This window comes from Heterodontus francisci, chromosome 12 (assembly GCF_036365525.1).
Source record: "Heterodontus francisci isolate sHetFra1 chromosome 12, sHetFra1.hap1, whole genome shotgun sequence".
Lineage (NCBI taxonomy): Eukaryota > Metazoa > Chordata > Chondrichthyes > Heterodontiformes > Heterodontidae > Heterodontus > Heterodontus francisci.
The window spans coordinates 70980858-70994050 of NC_090382.1; the positions used below are offsets into that span (position 1 = coordinate 70980858).

Genomic DNA, 13193 nt, shown 5'->3' on the forward strand with positions numbered 1-13193 from the left:
AGCATATGCAAGCATCTTTAGACAGAAGTGCGAAGTGGATGATCCATCTTGGCCTCCTCAGAGGTCTCCACTATCACAGAAGCCAGTCTTCACCAATTTTATTCACACTGTGATTTCGAAGAATCAGAGTTGTTACAGTGCAGAAGTAGGCCATTCGGCCCATCGTGTCTGCACCAGCTCTCCGTAAGAGCAGTTCACTCAGTTCCATTCCCCTGCCTTCTCCCCGTAACTGAACGTTCTTCCTTTTCATACAACAGTCTAATTCCCTTTTGAATGCTTCAAACATGGACAAAAGAGCTGAACTCGAGGTGAGGTGAGAGTGACTGCCCTTGACATCAAGGCAGCATTTGACCGAGTATGGCATCAAGGAGCCCCAGCAAAACTGAAGTCAATGGGAATCGGGAAAAACACTCTGTTGGTTGGCGTCATACCAAGCGCAAAGGAAGATGGTGTGGTTGTTTGAGGTCAATCATCTGAGCTCCAGGACATCACTGCAGGTGTTCCTCAGGGTAGGCCCAACCATCTTCAGTTGCTTCATCACTGACCTTCCTTCGAACATAAGGTCAGAAGTGGGAATGTTTGCTGGTGGTTGTGCAATGTTCAGCACCATTCGTGACTACTCAGATACTGAAGCAGTCTGTGTAGAAATGCAGCAAGACCTGAATGATATCCAGGCTTGAGCTGATAAGTGGCAAGTAACATTCGCGCCACACAAGTGCCAGGCAATGACCATCTCCAACAAGAGAGAACCATCTCCCCTTGACATTCAATGGCATTACCATTGCTGAATCCCCCACTATCAACATCCTAGGGGCTGCCATTGACCAGAAACTGAACTGGAGTAGCCATATAAATACTGTGGCGTCAGAGCAGGTCAGTGGCTAGGAATCCTGTGGCGAGTAACTCGCCTCCTGCTTCCCCAAAGCCTGTCCACCATCTACAAGGCACAAGTCAGGAGTGTGATGGAATACTCTCCACTTGCCTGGATGGATGCAGCTCCGACAACACTCAAGAAGCTCGACACTATCCAGGACAAAGCAGCCCGCTTTATTGGCACCCCATACACAAATATTCACTCCCTCCACCACCGAAGCACAGTGGCAGCAGTGTGTACCATCTACAAAATGCACTGCAGCAACGCACCAAGGCTCCTTAGACAGCACCTTCCAAACCCGCAACCTCTACCAACTAGGACAGGGGCAGCAAATGCATGGGAACACCACCACCTGCAAGTTCCGTTCCAAGTCTCATACCATCCTAACTTGGAACTATATCACCGTTCCTTCACTGATGCTGGGTCAAAATCCTGGCACTCCCTTCCTAACGGCATTGTGGGTGTACCTACCTCATGTGGACTGCAGCGGTTCAAGAAGGCAGCTCACCACCACCACCTCGAGGGCAATTAGGGATGGGCAATAAATGCTGGCCTGGCCAGCAACGCCCACATCCCATGAATGAATATATTAAAAAAAAAAATTTAACCTGCATACACAACCTTCTCAGGCAACTCATTCCAGACTCTAACCACTCTCTGTGTAAATGTTTTTCCTCATGTCACTTTTGCTTCTCTTACAAAATACTTTAAATCTGTGCCCTCTCGTTCTCGATCCTTTCACGAGTGGGAACAGTTTCTCTCTGTCTAATCTGTCTAGACCCCTCATGATTTTGAACATCTCTATCAAATCTCCTCTCCTCCTCCTCTTCAAGGTAAACAGTCTTAATTTCTCCAATCTATCTTCATGACTGAAGTTTCTCATCCCTGGAACCATTCACGTGAATCTGTTCTGTACACTTTCTCCAATGCCTTCATGTCTTTCCTAAAGTGCGGTGCCCAGAACGGGATGCAGTACTCCTGCTGAGACCGAACTAGTGTCTTGTACAAGTTCGACATAACCTCCTTGCTCTTGTACTCTATGCCCCTAATAATAAATCCCAGGATACTGATACTTTATTAACTGCTCTCTGAACCTGTCCTGCCACCTTCAATGACTTATGCACATATACGCCCAAGTCCCTCTGTTCCTGCACCCCCTTTAGAATTGTGCCCTTTATTTAATATTCTCTCTCCATGTTCTTCCTACCAAAATGAATCACTTCACATTTGTCTGCATTGAATTTCATCTGCCACCTGTCTGCCCATTCCACCGAATTGTCTGTGTCCTTTTGGCGACCTACGCAACCCTCACAGTTCACAATGCTTCCAAGTTTCGTATCATCTGCAAACTTTAAAGTTGTGCTCTGTACACCAAGTCTAGGTCATTAATCAAAATCAGGAAGAGCAAGGGTCCCAATACTGACCACTGGGAAACTCCACTACATACCTTCCTCCAGCCCAAAAAACATCCATTAACCACTACTCTCTGTTTCTCTAGCTGAGCGCACGTAATACAGCAAAGACTATGGTCCCTGACAGTGTCCCGGCTGCAGTGCTGTAAACCTGTGTTCCAGCACTAACCCTGCCTCTAGCCAAGCTATTTCCGTACAGCTACAACACTCGCATCACCTAATCAAGTGGAAAATTTCCCAGATATGTCCTATCCACAAAGCGCAGGACAAATTCAACTTAGCCAATTACCTCCCCATCAGCCTACTCTCAATCATCAGCAAAGTGATGGAAGGTGCCATTGACAGCACTATCCAGCGACACTTGCTCACCAATGCGTAGTTTGGGTTCTGCCAGGACCACTCTGCTCCAAACCTCATTATAGCCTTGATCAGAACATGGACTAATGAGTTCCCAATGAGTGACTGGCCTTGACATCAAGGCAGCATTTGACTGAATGTGGTAGCAAAGAGCCTTTTTTAAAATTTATGTTAATAGAAATAGGTGGGAAAACTCCACTGGCTGAAGGTATAACTAGCACAAAAGAGGATAATTGTGGTTGTTGGTGGTCAGTCATCTCAACCTAGGATATTACTGCTGGAGTTCCTTGGGGCAGTGGCCTAGGCCCATCCATCTTCAGGTGCTTCTTCCCTTCCTCATAAGTTCGCAAGTTGGGATGTTTGCCTTCAGTTCAATTCACAACTCCTCAAATAATAAAGTGATCTGTGCCCACATTCGTGGCGGCACAGTGGCGCATTGGTTAGCACCGCAGCCTCACAGCTTCAACGACCCGGGTTCAATTCTGGGTACTGCCTGATTGGAGTTTGCAAGTTCTCCCTGTGAATCGCGTGGGTTTTCGTCGGGTGCTCTGGTTTCCTCCCACAGCCAAAGACGTGCAGGTTGATGGGTAAATTGGACATTATAAATTGCCCCTAGTATAGGTAGGTGGTCGGGGGATATAGGGAAGGTGGGGATGTGGTAGGAATATGGGATTAGTGTAGGATTAGTATAAATGGGTGGTTGATGGTCGGCACAGACTCGGTGGGCCGAAGGGCCTGTTTCAGTGCTGTATCTCTAAATAAAAAAAAAATAAAATAAAATGCAACAAGACCTGGACAACACTCAGACTTGAGCTATTAAGTGGCAAGTAACATTCACCAAGTGCCAGACAGTGGTTATCTCCAACACGTGAAAGTCCAACCACCTCCCTTGACGTTAAGTAGCATTGCTATCTACATCCTGGGGATTGTCATTGACCAGAAACTTAGCTGGACGCACTATATACATACTATGGCTACCAGAGTAGGTCAGAGGCTGGGTATTCTGTGGTGAGTGACTTGCCTCCTGACACCTCCGTCCCCCCCCACCCAAAGTCTTACCACTGGCTACAAGGCACACATCAGGAGTGTGATGGCATACTTCTGCTTTTTCAATGAGTGATTTCCAAAACACTCAAGCCTGTCACCATCCAGGGCAAACCAGGCCACTTGATTGGCACCCCATCCATAACCTTAAACATTCACTTTTCACTGGCAGCGAGTATCTACTGTGTTTACCATCTATAAGATGCATTGCAACTCGCGAAGCCTTCTTTGACAGCATCTCCCAAACCTGCGCCTCTACCACTTGGGATGACACAGGCAGCAGGTGCATGGGAATGCCACTATCTCCAACTCTCCTCGAAGTCGCACACCATCCTGATTTGGTAATAAACTGCCATTCCTTTAAGCCAAAATCCTGGAACACCCTACCCAACAGCACTGTGGGAGTACCTTCACTACACAGACTGCAATGGTTCAAGAAGATGGCTTGCCACCATTAACTGCCCTTGAGATAAGGATGGGCAATAAATGCTGGCTTTGCCAGTGATGCCCACATCCCTTGAATGAATTAAAAATAAAATTATAGAAGCAATCCTATATTTCTACCTTTTATTTTACCTCTAAAATTGTCACATTAAATGAGCAGATCCAAAACTTTATCCCTAGGCTAGAGTGGTTGACTAATTCGGGCCACCAAGATCTTGAAGACCTCAACAGGTTATGCAACTGAACTGAGAAAAATACTGAATGTTGGAGGTGAAAATAGAAGGTGGTGGTAAACTTGCCATGAGGGAAGTTGAAAGATAACTACAGGCATCAGCTGCCTTATTGCAGGCAGCAATAAACAGAATATTGGAGTGCATTGTAGAATCAGTTGTATTTCAGGCCCTATGATTTATTCTGAAGTTGTACAGGCAGCACTGGAGTGTTGTATTTGGTTCTGATCATTGTACAGTTTCTGGGACCTTTTATGTTACAAAGAAGCAGTATAAGGCTAATCCCCAAGTAAATTTTGAGGAATGCTTAGATAAACCAGTACTGTTCACCCCAGAAAAAAGATGCCCCAGTGGAGACAACACTGAGGTGTATTAGATATTTGATGGGGAAAAGAAAATAATCCTGTAATACTTTCTGATGTGTCAAGGCAGCAGAACTAAAAGATAAAGGTTTAAGGTGCAAGAGACAATTTTAGTACACATAGCAAATATTTATTTACACAGGGGAGGCAGTGGCGTAGTGGTGATCTCACTGGACTAATAATCCAGAGCCCAGGCTAATGCTCTGGGGACATGGGTTCAAATCCCACCACGGCAGATGGTGAAATTTGAATTCAATTAATAAATCTGGAACTAAAGGCTAGTCTAATGGTTATCATGAAACCATTGTCAATTGTTGTAAAAACTCATTTGGTTCACTAATGCCCTTGAGGGAAAGAAATCTGCTGTCCATACCTGGTCTGGCCTACATGTGATAGCGATGTGGTTGACTCTTAAAATGCCCTTTGAAATGGCCTAGCAAGCCACTCAGTTCAAGGGCAATTAGGGATGGGCAATAAATGCTGGCCTAGCCAGCGACACCCATATCCCACAAACAAATAAAATTTTTAAAAAAACACAATGTTGGTCAATAGCTGGAACTAGTGGCAGGGAAAGGGTAATTGAAGTCTGGACACTGGATTTATTTAAGAAACAGCTATATGCTGTAAAGGGAAGTTGGATGTTGTCAATCTTAGAAATTCAAAGTTGAAGCACCATAAATTAAAAATTGATTAGTTCTGAGTACACTTGAGTATTTGTTTTTGCAAATGTGATTAAAACTCTATTTAGATGTACAGTATTGCTCACAGATCAGTGCTTGATTTCAGTTTACTACTGTGATTCCTCCCATTTCAAAAAAAACTAGGCAAATTTTAAGTTTTAATTTTTATTTACTTTTGCTTGTAAAAATTTGTATTGTCGGGTCACCACACTCAGCAGGGAGTTATTCTGCAATTGCAAGAAATGAGACTGGTCAACAAATAGATCCATAGAAATTTATCCAGAATAGAAAAGGATGCTAATTGGTGTGAATTACTATGGAGCCACTCAATGACCAGCGATGCATCAAGGAGAGAGAAAGTTACCTGGGCGTTTTGTTCCAGGATGCAGTCATATCCCTTAGGTTAAGTAATTCAGATTTGTTCTGTGGTCAGGGACGGGAGGGTGCAACTACAAGTGAGGCCGGTATGGGGATCCAAGAGGTGGCGCTGGAGGATCCTCAGTCCTTGCACCTGTCCTACAGCTATGTGGTTCTTGCAGTCTGTATGGATGAGAGCAGGGACTGCAGGATGGATGAGAAAACTAACCACAGCACCGTGATGCAGGGGGCCGGCCATTCAAGTTGGGGGAGAAAAAAAGAATGTTGTCGTAGGAGGGGACAATATAGTTAGGGGGATAGATATACTGTTCTCTGCAGCCGACAGCGTGACTCTAGAAGGCTATGTTGCCCACCTGGTGCCAGTGTTAAGGATATCTTCTTAGGGCTGAAGAAGAGCGTGGAGTGGGAGTGGAAGGATCCAGTTGTCGTGGTCCACATAGGTACCAACTATATAGGTAGAACTAAGAGAGAAGTTCTGCTAAGGGAGTATGAGCAGCGAAGGGCAAAATTAAAAAACAAAACCACAAAGGTGGTAATCTCTGATTACTACTGAGCCATGAGCAAATTGGCATAGGGTGAATAAGATCAGAGAATCAAATGTGTGGATGAAAGATTGGTGTGAGAGAAATGAATTTCCATTCCTGGTTCACTGGCGCCAGTACTGGAGAAAAATAGAGGTTTCAATTGGGATGGGCTTTACTTGAACCGAGCTGGGACCAGTGTCCTGGTGAATCGAATAACTAGGACTGTAGAGAGGGCTTTAAACTAAATAGTTGGTTGGGGGGGTGGGGGTGGGGAGGTGAGGGGAAATTTGGAAAGTTTGAGAAAGGACAATGCAATAGTGAAAGGTAAAGATATAGGTGATGATAATCATTGTGACAGGAAGGGACAGAGTTAACGACCATAAGAGTGCACCAGCAAATAAGGTCAGAGTGGGGAAAAATGGTAAAAAAACAAAATTAAATGCTCTTTTGTTTATGAATGCTGCATGCATTCAGATAGCTAAATTGATGGCACAAATGGAAATAAATGAGTTTGTGGGTCTGGACAGAGTGGATAGGGGAGAAATTGTTCCCACCGTGAAAGGATCGCGAACAAGAGGGCACCGATTTAAAGTGATTGACAAAAGAAGTAAAAGCGACGTAAGGAAAATTTTTTCACGCAGGGAGTGCTTAGGATCTGGACTGCACTGCCTGAGAGTGTAGTGGAGGCAGATTCAATCGAGACCTCCAAAAGGGAATTAGACTGTTGTATGAAAATGAAGAATGTACAGGGTTGCGGGGGAATGGTATTAGGTGAATTGTGCATTTGCTGAACCGGTGTAAACACGATGGACCGAATGGCCGCCTTCTGTGATGGCCATTACAGAGACTTTGTTACAAGATGGCCAAGACTGGGTACTGAATATTGAAGGGTATTTGACATTATCGAAAGGAAGAAAGGAGATTATGGTGTTAATAAAGGATGAGATAAGTACAGTAGTGAGAAATGACCTTGGCTCGGAAGATCAAGAGGTAGAATCCTTTTGGGTGGAGGTAAGAAATAGCAAGGAAAGGAAGCCACTGGTAGGAGTAGTTTATATGCCCTCTAACAGTAGCTACAGTGTAGGACAGAGTATAAATCAAGAAATAATGGGGGCTTGTAAGAAAGGTGCTGCAATAATCGTGGGTGATTTTATTCTCAAAGATTGGGCGAATTAAATTGGCAAAGATAACCTTGCGGGCAAGTTCATAGTGTATTTGGGACATTTTCTTAGAGCAATACACTGTGGAACCAACTAGGGAACAGATTGTTTTATATTTGGTAATGTGCAAGGAGACAGGATTAATTAATGATTGCATAGTAAGGGATCCTCCAGAGTGATCATAACTTGATGGAATTTCACATTCAGTTAAACTAGTGTCTTAAACTTAAATAAAGACAATTATAGAGGTATGAAGACAGAGTTGGCTGCAGTGAACTGGGAAAATAGGTTAAAAGGTAAGATGACAACAAAGTATGGCAAACGTTTAAGGAGATATTTCATAACTCTCAACAAAGATATATTCCATTGAGAAAAAAAGACTCTGCGAGAAGGATGAATCATCCATGGCTGACTAAGGAAATTATGGATGGTATCAAATTGAAAGAAAAGGCACACAATTTTGCGAAAATTAGTAGTAGGCCAGAAGATTTAGAAAATTTTCAACACCAGCAAAGGATGATTTAAAAAAAAATAGAGGGAGACATTGGAGTATGAGTGTAAACTAGCAATATAAAAATAGGCAGTAAGAGCTTCTACAAGTATATAAAAAGGGAGAGAGTAGCTAAACTAAATGTTGGTTCCTTAGAGGATGGGACTGGGGAGCTAGTAATGGGAAGCAAGGAAATGGCCGAGGCTTTGAACAGATATTTTGTATCTGTCTTCACAGTAGAAGACCATAAAAGCATCCCAATAATAGTAGAAAATTGGGGAAAAGAGAGAACTTAAAATAATCACTACCACTGGAGGAAAAGTACTAGGAAAATTGATGGGACAAAAAGCTGACAAGTCCCTTGGGCCTGATAGCCTATGTCCAAGGGTCTTAAAAGAAGTGGCTGCAGAGATGTTGGTTATAAACTTCCAAAATTACCTCGATTCTGGAAAGGATTGGAAAGCCACAAATGTAAAGCCTCTATTTAGAAAAAGGGGAGACAGAAAGTAGGAAGCTACAGGCCAGTTAGCCAAACATCTGTCATTAGGAAAATGCTGGAATTCATCATTAAGGTATTTAGAAATCATTATACAATCAAGCAGAGTCAACATGATTTTGTGACGAAATTGTGTTTGACAAATTTAGTAGCATTCTTTGAGGATGTTGTAACCAGGTGGATAAAGGGGGACCAGTAGTTGTGTATTTGGATTTCCAAAAGGCATTAGATAAAGTGTCACATAAAAGGTTACTGCACAGGATAAGAGCTCATGGTGTTAGAGTTAATATATTAGCATGGATGGAGGATCGGCTAGCAGGAAACAGAGTCGGGATAAATGGGTCATTTTCAGGTTGGCAAACTGTAAGTAGTGGGGTGCCACAGCACAGCGACCAGTGCTGGGGCCTCAACAATACATGATCTATATTAATGACTTGAATGTATTCTAGCCAAATTTGCTGATAATGCAAAGATAGATGAGAAAGCAAGTTGGGAAGATGACCGTCTGCAAAAGGATATAGATAGGTTAAGTGACTGGGCAAAAATTTAGCGGATGGAATATGATGTGGGAAAATGTGACGTTATCCACTTCGGTAGGAAGAATAGAAAAGCAGAATATTATTTAAATAGAGAAAGACTACAGAATGCAGCAGTACAGAATGGTGTCTTCATACACGAATCTCAAAAGTTAGCATGCAGGTACAGCAAGTAATTAGGAAGGCAAATGGAATATTGTCCTTTATTGCAAAGGGGATGGAGTATAAAAGTAAGGAAGTCTTGCTACAGCTGTATAGGGTGTTGGTGAGACTGCACTGAGAGTACTGAATACAGTTTTGGTCTTTCCTTATTTAAGGAAGGATATACTTGCATTGGAGGCAGTTTAGAGAAGGTTCGCTAGGTTGACTCCTGGATGAAAGGGTTGTCTTGTGAGGAAAGGTTGAACGGTTTGGGCCTATACTAATTGGAGTTTAGAAGATTGAGAGGTGATACTGAAATGTATAAGACTCTGAGGGTGCTTGATGGGGTAAATGCTGAGAGGATGTTTCCCATTGGGGGGAATCTAGAACTAGGGGTACAATTTCAGAATTAGAGGTCTCCCATTTAAGACGGAGATGAGGAATTTCTTCTGTCAGGGTTGTTGATCTTTGGAATACTCGACCCTAGAGAGCAGTGGAGGCTGGATTATTGAATATATTCAAGACTGTGTTATGACCGAGGGTAGAGGAATGCACTAACTTTCTCTAGTTCCACTACTCCACTGGTCACAGCATATATTTAAATGTTTTACCCAGTTACCGATACGGCCAATTATATTCTTTATTTTAGTTTCAGAATAAAAATACACCAACCAGGTAATAAACAGCAACATTGTTGATTGATTATAAAACAAAACTTTTTCAATAAAGATGCAAAGCTTATTAACACAAGTCTGAAAGTATAAATACCTACCCTTCTAAAATAACCTAATACACATACATGCGCACATATACACGTTAAAGAAAAAATAAAGAAGCTTTTTCTGCAGAGATCACTTTACAAAAAAAAAAATACTTTGGCCAAATAATTGTTAATTCTTGAACTAAAGGATAAGATATGAAATGTTCCAGATGACTTTCGGTCTGGCGTCCTGGTACATGTAGATGGGTGTCACTCGACAGATGCGGTTGTCACTGGGATCTTTTCAGAAGCAGTTTGTTCAGGAGATGTCGAGAGGAAGTCTTCCAGAAGCTTCTCAAAAGAAATGCTGTATCAGTTTCTCCAGCTCTCACACTGAATTCTCAGGGTTTCTCAGAGGTGGAGCAGGCGATACACCAACTGACTATTCAAACAGTCCAGCCCTAAAACAGAGAGCCAGAAACTCCTGACAGCCATAAACCTAGACATGTGACTTCTCTGTAAATAACTTCAGTAGCCAGCAAGGTTCCTTATGTTAATTTAACACGTCATTATCTCTTCTAGTAATTGTTTTTTATAAAAAAAAAATCCAATGTGTCCTTCCAGTAAGCTTTTTTTAAAAAAAATCTCCTCAGTCTTTTAAATTAATCAATTTTCGCAATTTTTTAAACACTAGTCCTCAAAAAAAAATTAATAAGGGAAGCACCTTCATGACAGCTGAGTTAGAAAGATTTTTGATCTATAAGGGAGTCGAGGGTTACGGAGGCAGGCAGGAAAGTGGAGTGAAGGCCACAATCAGATCAGTCAGGATCTTTATTGAACAGTGGAGCAGGCTTGAGGGGCCAAATGTCCTACTACTCTTAGTTCTTACGATTTATGGGAAACATAAGAACATATGAGATGAGAATCTTCTGACTGGGGAGACCTGGTATGACTGATCTGCATGGGATTGGAAAAAATAAAGTTACAGTCTCCTATGCGGAGGGAGATTATTTTTTAAAAATAGACTTTGCCTTTATATTATAAAAATACTCTTTTATACTTGAATTGTGCAGTTATATTTTTGGCAGACAAGGGTAAGATTGGAGTACTGAACAGACATTAGTTCTGCTGCAACAATGTCATCATTGTGATGGCTAAAATTTACTCTAGTCACACACATGTTCTGGCCAAGTTTTTTTTGACTTCACAACTGAGATTTGCTTATGACCCATTTGTTCTTAAACCATGATTGGTGGTATATTTTCGTCCATGATTAATTTAAGCTTTACACAGCCTCTTGCGATCAGAAGAGGAGAAACCCAGCCAAGAGAGCTCATATATGAGATAAATGGCAGCTTTTTTTGTAAACAGTCGTTATAAGGCATTAATGGCTTTCTTGCATAATTTAGTAAAAGTTGATTTAGAACCTTACTCTTTGTGCCATCCTACCCAAACTTCCTTTTCTCCAAAGTACTTGAACATGTTGCTACCCAAATCTGTGCACATTTTTTGCTCAACTCCATGTTTAAACCCCGCCAATCAGGTATCTGGCCCTGCCATTATCAAAGTCACAAATGACATTTTGTGTGACTGTGACCATCGTAAACTATCGCTCGTCATCCTCCTTGACCCTTCTGCAACCTTTTGGCACAGTTGAACACACGATCCTCTTCTAATACTTCTCTTGTTCAGCTGGGTGAGACTGCCCTTACATGGCTTCATTCCCATCTATCTACTTGTAGCCAGAGAATTACCTGCAAGGGCTTCTCTTCCATCACCTTTGCCTCTGGAGTCACCCAACAATCTATCTGCCCTTGGCCCCCTCCTATTTTTTATGTACATGCGACTCCTCAATGACATCATCCAAAAACACAGCATCAAGTTCCACTTGCACGCTAATGGCACTCCGCTTTACCTCACCAAAACCTCCACTGCCTCTGATTTGTCTCACTACTTTTCTGACATCCAGTATTGGATAAGCAGAAATTTCCTCCCTTTCCTATTAAGACGATGGAAACCATTGACTTGAGCAGTCCCTGCCTCAAGCTCTATTCCCTTGCCACCAATTCCATTCCTCTGCGGCTGATCCAGGCTGTTCACAATCTTGGCATCCTATTTGACCCTGAGCTTCTGATGCCATATCCTCACCATCACAAAGACCACCTACTTCCACCTCCACACCATCATCCGTGTCCACCTCTATCTCAGCTCATCTCCTGAAACCATTATCTGTGCCTTTATTACTGCTAGTTTTGACAATTCCAGTGCTCACCTGGTTGACCTCCCACGTTGCACCTTTTGTAAACTTGAGGTCATCCAAAAATTTGTTGCCCATATCATCACAAGCAAGAAGTCCCACTCACCCATCACCCTTGTGCTTGCTGATCTCTGTTAACGCCTGGTTCGGTAATGCCTCTGTTTTAAAATTGTCATTCTTGTTTTCTAATCCCTCCATGGCCTCACCCTTCCCTATCTCTGTAACCTCCTGTAAACCCTTAGAACTCTGTGCTGCTCCAATTCTGGCCTTTTGCACATCCCCAATTTTTGTCACCCTGCCATTGCGTCTACGTTTGGCTGCCCAGGCTCTAACTCTGGGATTCAGCGTCCCCTCCTCCAAACAAATCTCTCTGTCTTTGTACCCATCTCTCCTCCTTTAAGATGCTCCCAAAACCTATCTCATTGACCAAGCTTTTGGTCACCTATCCTGATATTTCATGTGGCTTGATGTCAAATTTTGTTTGCTAACACGCCTGTGAAGTGCTTTGGGGTGTTCTACTATGTTAAAGGCACTATATAATTGCAAGTTGTTGCAGTTGTAAATAAGCCATGAGCAAACTAACATATTCTTAAAAAGTAAAATGATTTTCCAAATTGCATATTTATTCACAATGTGACAATACCAGCTTATCCTTCTGCATTTTATTCTTTTTAAGGAGTTTCTTGATGCAACATAGTGCTACCATTCGCTTGTACTTTACTGAGTCACACAGTGAAGTGGTAGGATAGAAGCTAATTTTCCCCCACTTGTGAGTTTTTGATATTGTTCTGAAGAGGTCTTAATGTCATCATGTAGGGTTTTGGAGTTGGACTTGCTGAAATGGCATAGAATAGCTAGCAACCAGTTCAAGTAACATTGAAAGAACCCTGCGAATAGGACGCCTGCACTTTTGGCAGAAGGTACATTCCGGGGGAAAAAGTGAGGAACATTTTTGAAGGGCCTTGTGCCTTTCAAAAGGAAGAAAATAATTACCAATAATGCAGCATTTTACATTCATGTGACCCGTTGTGCTAGAGAATAGATGTTGTCTGAGTAAAGTTAAGCAAATGCCAATCAGAATCAATCTGAAGTGAATCGTATTAAATTA

At 42.4% G+C, this 13193-nt stretch overlaps 1 protein-coding gene across 1 annotated transcript in view; it reads left to right on the forward strand.

The window, feature by feature from the left end:
- LOC137375707 (protein FAM13B-like) overlaps positions 1 to 13193 on the forward strand; it is a 214896-nt gene that overhangs the window by 151897 nt on the left and 49806 nt on the right. The window lies entirely within an intron of this gene.